This window comes from Macrobrachium rosenbergii, chromosome 18 (genome assembly GCF_040412425.1).
Source record: "Macrobrachium rosenbergii isolate ZJJX-2024 chromosome 18, ASM4041242v1, whole genome shotgun sequence".
In the NCBI taxonomy this organism is placed as follows: Eukaryota; Metazoa; Arthropoda; class Malacostraca; order Decapoda; family Palaemonidae; genus Macrobrachium; species Macrobrachium rosenbergii.
This window is the reverse complement of record NC_089758.1, coordinates 31,537,309-31,549,233: the sequence shown is the minus strand read 5'-3', so window position 1 is coordinate 31,549,233 and position 11,925 is coordinate 31,537,309. Positions and strand designations below refer to the sequence as shown.

General features: G+C 36.7%; 1 long non-coding RNA gene across 1 annotated transcript in view; it reads left to right on the top strand.

The window, feature by feature from the left end:
* Nucleotides 1-4,123: 4,123 nt before the first annotated feature.
* Nucleotides 4,124-11,925, top strand: part of LOC136848268 (uncharacterized) — a 52,845-nt gene continuing 45,043 nt past the window's right edge. The window contains exon 1 of the long non-coding RNA XR_010855991.1: nucleotides 4,124-4,674. This is a non-coding gene — a long non-coding RNA (uncharacterized lncRNA). The remainder of the gene's footprint in view (nucleotides 4,675-11,925) is intronic.

The following is an 11,925-nucleotide window of genomic DNA, read 5'->3' as shown; positions in this document are numbered from 1 at the left end:
ATGTCATCCAAGCTCTCTCTCTCTCTCTCTCTCTCTCTCTCTCTCTCTCTCTCTCTCTCTCTCTCTCTCTCTCAGATAAGGCAAAAGGACTAAATATTTGCCTACTTCTTCTTCTTCTTCTTCTTCTTCTTCTTCTTCTTCTTCTTTCGTGAATGCTCACAGATATTTGTCAATTTCCTTTTCAGTGCTGAATGACCTCATAGGTCCCAGTGCTTGGCCTTTGGCCTCGATCCTATATTCTATTCAATTCAGTTCGACTCCTCTCCTTTTGAAGTGATTTGGTTCACGAGTTTTTTGGGAATATTCCTGAACTGGACTTATACATGACTTGATTGGAATTCTACTGAACTACGCTTATATACCAATTTTTTGGAATTCTTCTGAACTAAGCAGATATACAGATTTACTGGAATAACTTCTGAACTAAGCTGGTACGCGAATTTATCGGGAATTCTTCTGAAATGAACTTATGCGCAAATTTATTGCATAAACAAATTTATTGCAATAATTGATAAACGGATTTTTTGGAATCTTTCTGAACTAAACTGATACAAAAATTTATTGAAGCCTTGTTGAACTAAACGGGCATATGAATTTATTGGAATTCTATTGAATTGAACTGATACACGAATTTATTGGACTGCTTTTGAACTAAACCGATACACTAGTTTTTTTAATCTTTCTGAAGAATTTATTGGAATGCTTTTGAACTAAATTGATACACGAGTTTATTGGAATCTTTCTGAACTAAACTGGTACACGGATTTATTGAAACCTTGTTGTACTAAACGGCTACATGAATTTATTGGAATTCTACTGAACTGAACTAATTCACGAATTTATTGGAATGCTTTTGAACTAAACCGATACACCAGTTTACTGGAATCGTTCAGAAATAAATTGGTCCACGAATTTATTGGAGCGAGAAATAATAAATTTTTATCGTGACAGGTAAGACTGAGTTTACTGAAATTATTAAATGACAAAGAATATCTAAGAAAACAGGTCTATCTTTCGGTGGTCTGGTATCATGCTGTATGAGCCGCGGCCCATGAAACTTTAACCACGGCCCGTTGGTGGCCTGCCCCATATCGTTGCCAGATGCATGATCATGGCTAACTTTAACCTTAAATGAAATAAAAACTACTGAGGCTAGAGGGCTGCAATTTGGTATGTTTGATGATTGGAGGGTGGATGATCAGCATACCAATTTGCAGCCCTCTATCCTCAGTAGGTTTTAAGATCTGAGGGCGAACAGAAAAAGTGCGGACAGAATAAAGTGCGGACAGAAAAAAGTGCGGACAGAAAAAAGTGCGGACAGAAAAAGTGCGGACAGAAAAAGTGCGGACAGAAAAAAGTGCGGACAGAAAAAAGTGCGGACAGAAACAAGAGCTGACAGACAAAAGTGCGGACAGAAAAAAAAGAGCTGACAGAAAAAGTTTTGGACAGAAAAAAGAGCGGACAGAAAAAGTGCTGACAGAAAAAAAGTGCAAAGAGAAAAAGTGCTGACAGAAAAAAGTGCAAAGAGAAAAAGTGTGGACAGAAAAAAGTGCAAACAGAAAAAAGTGCGGACAGAAAAAAGTGCAAACAAAAAAAGTGCGGACAGAAATAAACAATTTTTTATGTTATATACTAGGACTCTACCTTCGTAATTCACAAAATCTCCCGATAAGGGGCGTTGCTAATCCTCCTACGTAAATCCTATTATTGTATATGCGATTTAGAGGATTTCCCAACCGCCCCCCCCCCCCGCAACTGGACCTCCCCCGCCCTTACGGTTAATTGGACTTCCTGGAAAAAGGAAATATTAGAAAATGTGTCGTTTTTTGTTTTTTTTAGTTTTCTGGAAAGAAAACTATTGTGCCGGCTTTGTCTGTCCGTCCTCACCTTATTCTGTCCGCACTTTTTCTGTACGCACTTTTCGTCTGTCCGCACTTTTCTGTCCACTTTTTCTGTCTGCACTTTTTTCTGCATACGCTTTTTCTGTCTGCATTTTTTCTGTCCGCACTTTTTTCTCTCTGCACTTTTTCTGTCTGCACTTTTCCTGTCCGCACTTTTTTCTGTCCGCCCTCAAATCTTTAAAACTAACGAGGCTAGAGGGCTGCAAATTGGTATTTTGATCATCCACCCTCCAATCATCAAGCACACCAAATTGCAGCCCTCTAGCCTCAGTCGTTGTTATTGTATTTACGGTGAAACTTAGCCATAATCGTGCTTCTGGCAACGATATAGGACAGGCCAATACCGGGCCGTGGTTAAAGCTTCATGGGCCGCGGCTCATACAGCATTATACCGAGACCACCGAAAGATAGATCTAGTTTCGCTAACTTTTTGGGAATCAGAATGTGGAATAACAGAGGCTGTGTGTGACTTCCAAACCTGCCTTTAAAAGCGTTTGCCGATTTTCGGAGAATTTCCCTGATCCGCGTAAATGGAGAGAGAGAAGGCGCCAGTCCCTCTCTCTCTCTCTCTCTCTCTCTCTCTCTCTCTCTTTCTGACTAAAAAGTCTTGGAGACATCCTAATCCTTATAACTCTCTCTCTCTCTCTCTCTCTCTCTCTCTCTCTCTCTCTCCTAAATTTTATTCCAGCCTCCCCCTCTCTCTCCTAAATGTTCCATCTCCTCTCTCTCTCTCTCTCTCTCTCTCTCTCTCTCTCTCTCTCTCTCTCTCTCCTAAATTTTATTCCAGCCCCTCTCTCTCTCTCTCTCCTGAATGTTATCCCAGCCTCTCTCTCTCTCTCTCTCTCTCTCTCTCTCTCTCTCTCTCTCTCTCTCTCTCTCCTAAATTTTATTCCAGCCTCTCTCTCTCTCTCTCCTGAATGTTATCCCAGCCTCTCTCTCTCTCTCTCTCTCTCTCTCTCTCTCTCTCTCTGGCGGAGCTTGGCTAAAGGTTGCTTGGTCGGTGTTTCAAAATTAGCCTATCATAGCCCATCAGGTCATCCAGTGATAAATATATAGTTAGGGAGAGAGAGAGACAGAGAGAGAGAGAGAGAGAGAGAGAGAGAGAGAGAGAGAGATAATAAAATAACAGTACAGGGCATGAAGACAGAAAGCAAACGCCCCAGGCAAAGGAATAAGATTTAATTGACGAAGACTCGTGAAAAACATTATTAGATCAGAGACGTATTCTGAAAAGTTTCCCGAAAACCTTGACCCCACCCCTACCCGTCTTTGTAACCCCCACCCCCACCCCCGGCCACTGCCCCCTAGATAACAGATGAATGACCTGACTAAAATCTGTCCTGGTACCCCAACCCCCACCCCTGCCACTGCTTCCTTAGGCAACAGATGAATGACCTGTCTTTAATGAGAATAAAATTGGCATTTAAAATTTAATATTTGTATGATGAAGCTTCTCTCTCTCGCTCTCTCTCTCTCTCTCTCTCTCTCTCTCTCTCTCTTAGGTCGTCACTAATATTATACCACGTAAATAAGGAGTATTCTGAAGATTATGGGAGATAAATAGGGAATATAATGGATATTACGTCCGGGAAATATGAATATTATGACTATCATATTAATCAAGTCAGTAAGGAAATCACCATAGAATCTGATACCAAAGTATTATTACAGAATAGTGCCGTCAGTTCACCTCGCGTGATGCACTGTAGGCATTACTTACGGGCCTTTGCAGTAAAATCTTTAACTCCTCTTACTATACCTCCATTCATGTTCTCTCTCTTCCATCTTACTGTCCACCCTCTCTAACAATTGATTCATAGTGCAACTGCTTTGAGGTTTTCCTCCTGTTACACCATTCAAACCTCGTAGGCCCCAGTGCTTGGCCTTTGGTCTAAATTCTGTATTCTATGTTCTCTTCTATTCTGTGTTGTTTCGTATTATCACAACCAGATGTTGTTTTTCTAATTTGGCCGTAAGCCAAATTAGAAGAACAACATCTCCAATTTTGAAAAGGATTGTTGCGGAATATGTTTAATATATTTCCCGTTCTTTGGTTATTAAGGTCAGAGCAGAAAGGTGCTACGGTCATTAGTCCGAAAGGAAAATTGGGGGACAACTATACTATACGTTGACGCAGCGGCCTTCAAAGGCAGAGAGAGAGAGAGAGAGAGAGAGAGAGAGAGAGAGAGAGAGAGAGAGGGGGACCACACAACCAGCCTAGCAGTAGTGCTTTTGTAACCGGAAAGTGAAGTGCTGCTTTGAAGAATACGCGGATGTCAATCACTCCCATTCAGAATCAAATCTAGTGTTTATAAATTTAACGAAAACAGCTGTCACCTTGACAGGAGCCTTTGGGATACAAGACTGCATTTAAACGAAACCTGTTTATTGTCTGTTTATTGACAGAAGAGGCTGCAGTGTGATTTGTTGCGCCATTTCAAAAACGACCATTGAATATTGGAACTTTTATCACATGAATAACATTTTAAAATTACCTGGAATACCAACAGCAACACGCATTTCAATTCGTAAAGGAAATTCAGCAGAATACCAACAGCAACATGCATTTCAATTCGTAAAGGAAATCCAGCTGAATGCAATATGAAGATAGCATATGTTACAAGTGCCTTCGAACGTTGTTAGTTTTCCATAAACCAAGAGAATTAAAACAATTGAAAACATTGGTAAACCAGAGGTGCACGGTACAAGAACCCTTTATCGAGACATAAAGGATGATTAAAGGACCTGTTTCCACAATATCAATTTATCTAAGGTAAGCTTAAACGGTTTAAAAAAAAAGAAAGGTCCTTTTTATGAAGTATATTTGCGGTTTGTTGATCAAATTGTTTTAAATTAAAGAAACTAACTTTTATCGTATTTATATAATATTTTGGTCATTATCCGGAAGTTAGGCAGTTCACCTGTTGGTTGGTGGCGGTTGTTTTTTTGTGCCAGCACGGGCTCTTGCTCCCGAGTGTCAGTTAGATATTTGCAGTGATAAAATGGTAAAATGAATAAATGAGTAAAAACAATAATGATGTGATAAATGTCGCCTGGATGTTTGTCGCTCTGTTGTCCTGTCGTTTAGTTGTTCGTCGGTCAGGTGTTGTTTCGTCATTCCGCGAAAGTTGTTTAATCGCCAAATTAACCATTGAATTAGAACAACAAACTGATTGATTTGTGTTACTAATAAAAGGTTTTTTTTGCCAATTTTGACCCCGTTTTAAATTTATAGGAGAAATGAGACAAAAAATAACGATGTTAAAATGACATACTTTAAAAATAATGTTTAGAGAGAGAGAGAGAGAGAGAGAGAGAGAGAGAGAGAGAGAGAGAGAGAGAGAGAGAGAGAGAGAGTTTGAACTTTTGAATGTTTGGGCTTTTGAACTTTTGAACTTTTGAACTTTTGGACTTGAGAACTTTTGGACTTTTGAGGCTTTTGAACTCTTGGACTTAGGGTTTCTGAACTTATGAATTTTCAGACTTTTGAACCTTCTAACTTTCGAACGTTCAAGCATTCAAACGTTCGAACTTTTGAACTTTCGAACTTTTGAACTTTCGAACTTTTGAACTTTCGAACGTTTGAACTTTCGAACTTTCGAACTTTTGAACTTTAGAATTTTTGAACTTTCGAACTTCTGAATTTTAGAATTTTTGAACTTTTGAGCTTTAGAACTTTCGAATTTTTGAATTTTCGTATTTTTGAACTTTCGAATTTTCGAACTTTTGAACTTGCGAACTTTCGAACTTTACCCCGCGTCATATCAGAACTTTCGAACTTTACCCCGCGTCATATCAGTAACGACGGCACGAAAAGGAATTATATAAGGACTCTATGATTATGACAATAACATATATATATATATATATATATATATATATATATATATATATATATATATATATATATATATATATAGTGACCACGATAAAGAACCTCCCCTTACCTCCCCATTAACCTCCTCACTTACCCAGAAGCAGGTTAGGTAAGTAATAGTTAATGAACACATTAGAAAACTAATAACATTGAATACTGACAATTTTTCTGAAGACATTCTCCCTAGATACAATGTTACAATTCATCCCATTCCATCCTATTTAAACTCTTTAAGACACTTTAGTTATCAAGAAGAATGTTCCCAGATATTTTTATGCAGCATAAATGACATAATTACGCCCCTTTTTATACTTTTCACTTAATCAAAAACGAATACTTTTATCACACGAATGGGCAGATAGCATCGTCGCCTTTGAAAGGACTCCTACGTTCTCAGTAAAATCGGGTCCCTTACGTTCCTTATTATCGTCTTTATAGATCCTTCATTTATAACAAAGTCCTGCCATCAATTCGCCAGGAATTTTAATCAACCCCATTGTGCGAAGTCACCACGAAATTTTATTTCTTATAATTACTGTTTCCTGGGTCGTCTAACCCCTGACATACGAGACCAGTCGAATATCTCTTCTTTTGTTTTCGTCATCTCTGATGGGAAGTTAAGAACAGCCTCGACTGGATTTCTGGAACTTCTGGAATTCCTGGAATTTTATCTGTTAACGGCTCTTTCCTAATGTTCGTTTAGCAAACGTATTGAACGTTCCTACGTGGCATCTGTCCTTTTATGATTTCTATATTTTTTTTATTGGTAAAAAGGTCAGGATTTTTTTTCAAAATGTCGGGGTTTTCAAAAGGTTGGGATTTTCAGAAGGTCGGGGTTTTCAAAAGGTTAAGATATTTAAAAGGTTGAGATTTTCAAAAGGTTTGGATTTTCAAAAGGTTGAGGTTTTCAAAAGGGTGGGATTTTCAAAAGGTTGGGATTTTTTATTCAGGATTTTCAAAAGGTTAGGATTTTGTATTCAGGATTTTCAAAAGGACTGGATTTCCAAAAGGTTGGGATTTTCTAAAGATTGGGATTTTGTCAGGTCAGGATTTTCAAAAGGGCTGGATTTCCAAAATATTGAAATTTTCAAAAGGTCGAGATTTTCAAAAGGTTGAGACTTTCAAAAGGTTGAGTTTTTCCAAAGGTTGAGATTTTCAAAAGGCTTGGATTTTATCAAGTCAGGATCATTAGGACTGGATTTTCAAAAGGTTGAGATTTTCAAAAGGTTGGGATTTTATCAAATCAGGATTTTCGGAAGGACTGGATTTCCAAAAGACCGGGATTTCCAAAAGGTTTGGATTTTCAAAAGGTTTGGAAGCTTGAATTTCAAGCCATTGGCCACTGTGGTGGGCTTCTTCCAAATGAATAGCGTTCATCTTGTGAATAATAATAATAATAATAATAATAATAATAATAATAATAATAATAATAATAATAATAATAATAATATTAAACGTTTGTCATAGCAATGTTTAGGATACCAAACGTTCTCCTTTCTTCGAAAACCAACCTGATATTTTTTCCCGGCGAGGGAGAATTGTGAGGATTCCCAAAATACGAAATACAATTCGCGTGGGAGAAGAAGAAGAAGGAGAATAAAAAAAAATGAAGCGGTGGTGTTGGGAATTGAATTATGATGAACAGCGACATTGTAATGCGAGCGTTGAATTCTGTGAAATGCTGGAATTTCGGGGCCGTGTGGGCGTTCCTGCTTTTATGTTATTATTATTATTATTATTATTATTATTATTATTATTATTATTATTATTATTATTATTATGGGGAATTGTCGTGGAATTTTTAGAGCGTCTGAATGTTCCGTTTTTAATACTATTGTTATTATTATTTTTACTCTCTCTCTCTCTCTCTCTCTCTCTCTCTCTCTCTCTCTCTCTCTCTCTCTCTCTCTCTCTCTCTTGCCTCTGCCAATTTTTTGCACTAAAGTAAGCTCTCTCTCTCTCTCTCTCTCTCTCTCTCTCTCTCTCTCTCGCTCTCGCTCTCTCTCTCTCTCTCTCTCTCGCTCTCGCTCTCTCTCTCTTACTGCTACCAGCTCTTTGGTATAAAATTAGCTCTCTCTCTCTCTCTCTCTCTCTCTCTCTCTCTCTCTCTCTCTCTCTCTCTCTCTCTCAGCTTTTACTTCTGCCAGCTTTTTGGAATAAAATCAGCTCTCTCTCTCTCTCTCTCTCTCTCTCTCTCTCTCTCTCTCTCTCTCTCTCTCTCTCTCTCTCTCTCTGTTACTTCTGCCAGCTTTTTGGAATAAAATCAGCTCTCTCTCTCTCTCTCTCTCTCTCTCTCTCTCTCTCTCTCTCTCTCTCTCTCTCTCTCTCTCTTATATACGATATTCCATCGCCACAATAAGATTGTTTTTCGTGGTCGCTTATGGTCGTAGGAAACGTGACTGGCCGCTTAAATATGGAGAGAACCAGACCCAACCCCCCCCCCCCTTGGATAAAGGCTCTCTCACGATCACACCCTGTTGTTATTTCAGCTCTCATTATTTATCATTCTCGTTATTAACGCCGTAGACAGCCGAGGAAAATGGAGAGAGAGAGAGAAAGAGAGAGAGAGAAAGAGAGAGAGAGAAAGAGAGAGAGAGAGAGGACTTTTAATTAGTTTTTAATTTCCGTCAAATCAAACCACTTTCAGTGTCCCTTTAATATCACGATTTTAAAGAAGACAAAATGAGAGAGAGAGAGAGAGAAATATAATAATAATAATAATAATAATAATAATAATAATAATAATAATAATAATAATAATAATAATCTAACTTATTTTTGACCCTCAGTGCTAAATATATTATGTCCTATCTACGTAGAGGGTAGAATTAACTTCATTCTAATTTAATTACCTTTCTGCTTCTTCCCAGTCATCTATATAAACCCAGGTTGTTTAACATCTATAGGTTCTTTGGTGTGGTTGTTTCGGTAATATATGAAGAGGTCCAACCATCAATTGTGTTCGATTTAGCTGACGTTACGTCAGCATGGACTATTCTCCCCTAAAATGGAAAACTGCAGTGTCTGCAAAATTTTCGATATTGAGATATGCCACCTGTTGGGCTCGTGAACCACTAATACACATGTTACTGCAGTTTCAGAATGGTTCCTCAATGTTTTATTTAGGGGGTCCCATTTGCAGTATCTGCAAAATCAGTAGTTAGGCAAGGAAAGACTGCAGTATCTACCATTTTTCTCAGTTTTGTATTTTTGCAGATACTGAGTCTTCCATTTGAAACACTAATACACAAGTTACTGTAGTTTCAGAATGATTCTTCAGTGCTTTATTTAGGGTTAGGGCGGTCCCATTTGCAGTATCTGCAAAATCAGTAGTTAGGCAAGGAAAGACTGCAGTATCTACCATTTTTCTCAGTTTTGTATTTTTGCAGATACTGAGTCTTCCATTTGAAACACTAATACACAAGTTACTGTAGTTTCAGAATGATTCTTCAGTGCTTTATTTAGGGTTAGGGCGGTCCCATTTGCAGTATCTGCAAAATCAGTAGTTAGGCAAGGAAAGACTGCAGTATCTACCATTTTTCTCAGTTTTGTATTTTTGCAGATACTGTAGTCTTCCATTTTAAGGCAGTATTGTTCCTAGATCAGCCAGAAACGGGTCAAAAACAGAGTAAAAAGGCATATTAGAATCCCAAATTAGGATAAAAAAACAGAATAAAAATGCATATTCGACTCTGCCAAAATAGGGTCTAAAAACAGAATGGGAATGCATATTAGACTGCCAAAATAGGGTCTAAAAACAGAGTAAAAATGTATAATCGACACTGCCAAAATAGGGTAAAAAAAAAAAACACAATAAAAATGCATACTCGACACTGCCAAAATAGGGTAAAAAACAGAATAAAAATGCATATTCGACACTGCCAAAATAGGGTCTAAAAACAGAATAAAAATGCATATTAGACTGCCAAAATAGGGTCAAAAACAGAATGAAAATGCATATTAGATTGCCAAAATAGAGTAAAAAACAGAGTAAAAATGCATATTCGACACTGCCAAAAAAGGGTCAAAATATTTCAGACCAAATTTCATTAAAGTAAAAATGCATATTCGACACTTGGCCAAACAAGGAACGAAAAATATTACAAATTGAATTTCCTATAAATGTCTCCTAATATTTCCAGCATATTTATATGACTCCTCTACTGACGTTTTCCGATATTTCAGACCGAGAGAGAGAGAGAGAGAGAGAGAGAGAGAGAGAGAGAGAGAGAGAGAGAGAGAGAGCTAATGGATGCAAATTCTGCCCGCCGTCGAATTAAGGCGAACTCGAATGTGTCGAATTATTGCTCAGTTCGGATATGCAACGTTTTGGGGCGATCGGAAAGTAGGTCGATGGGCAATTGATGTGAAGCTTTAAAATATATATGTATATATTTATGTATATTTTTTATTTATATATATACATATATATATATATATATAGAGAGAGAGAGAGAGAGAGAGAGAGAGAGAGAGAGAGAGAGAGAGAGAGAGAGAGAGAGAGAGAGAGAGAGAGAGCAGCTGTACTATGGGTCCCTTTCAACCATTATCTATAGTATATATATATATATATATATATATATATATATATATATATATATATATATATATATATATATATAATATAATATCTATATATATATATATATATATATATATATATATATATATATATATACATATAAATATATATATATATATATATATATATATATATATATATATATAAGACAAGAAGTCTTCAAGATTATTAAGAAACTTTTCGTGCAATCCTTTGCACATCATCCGTCTGCAATAAATTATAAACAGCAGTTCAAACTAACGTTAAAATAGCAATTATTCTACTGACAGTAAATTGAACACGTATGCTGTTATTCCCTTTACTCACTCGGATAAATTACGCTCAAAAATAAAAAGTATCATTGAAAGAGAAATATTTGTTAAAATTAAATTTGATTCCCATGAATCCAAAAAAGGTTGGAAATTTTTTCTCCTGTAAGGATAAGTTACAGGATTTTATGCGGTACAGCATTATCTATAAATTCGAATGTCCAAGATGTCTCGGTACTTACGTTGGTTCCAGTAAAAGACTGTTGCAAGTCCGCTATTACAGCCACTTAGGACTCAGGTATCGTACAGGTTCCCGTCTATCCAACCCAGAACTTTCTAGCATTAGAACACATGCTACTAAATGTGAAATTCATGTTGAGAAAACACTTTTTCGATTCTCAGTGCTACATCTCAAACTGCCTTTTTTAACTACCCTTGAGTCATTATATATAAAGCACCTGTCCCCTAATTTGAATAGTACCACTTCTGCGGTTTCTCTCTCTCTCTCTCTCTCTCTCTCTCTCTCTCTCTCGCTTAAGGTGTCGTCTGGGCATTGACGTTTCTTCAGGCCGTTCTTCCCTCTTGCGTTGTATTGAAAGGTAGTTTCATTTTCTTAAACTTGCGGAGTTTTAATATGGTTTTTTTAATAGAAATTTACAGCTTTTATGTTAATTTTATCTTATATTTTTTTGTAGAATAATTACTTTAACTTTGGCTTGAACTGTTGTATATATATATATATATATATATATATATATATATATATATATATATATATATATATATATATATATATATATATATATACACATATATATAATATATATATTTATATTTATATATATTATATATATATACAAATATTTATAATTTGATTCGCATCCATAAATAATTAATAATAACATGGCCCTCGGCCACATTATAATTAATCATTTATGGATCCGAGCCAAATTAAGACTATATAGGCCATGGTTTTTATAGCCAGTTTTTATAGAAACTTTCTATATCCACTTTTATGATATAGTTTCCTAAAGAAGGGAGCCACTTTTCATATCCTATTTTTATAGGCACTTTCTCTGTCTGCACTTTTTCTGTCTGCACTTTTTCTGTCATCCCCAAATCTTAATAACTACTGAGGCTAGGGGCCTGCAAATTGGTATGTTGATCATCCACCCTCCAATCATCAAACATACCAAATTGCAGCCCTCTAACCTCAGTAGTTTTTATTTTATTTAATGTTGAAGTTAGCCATATTCGTGCGTTTGGCAACGCTACAGGACTGGCCACCACTGGGCCGTGGCTGAAAGTTCCATGGGC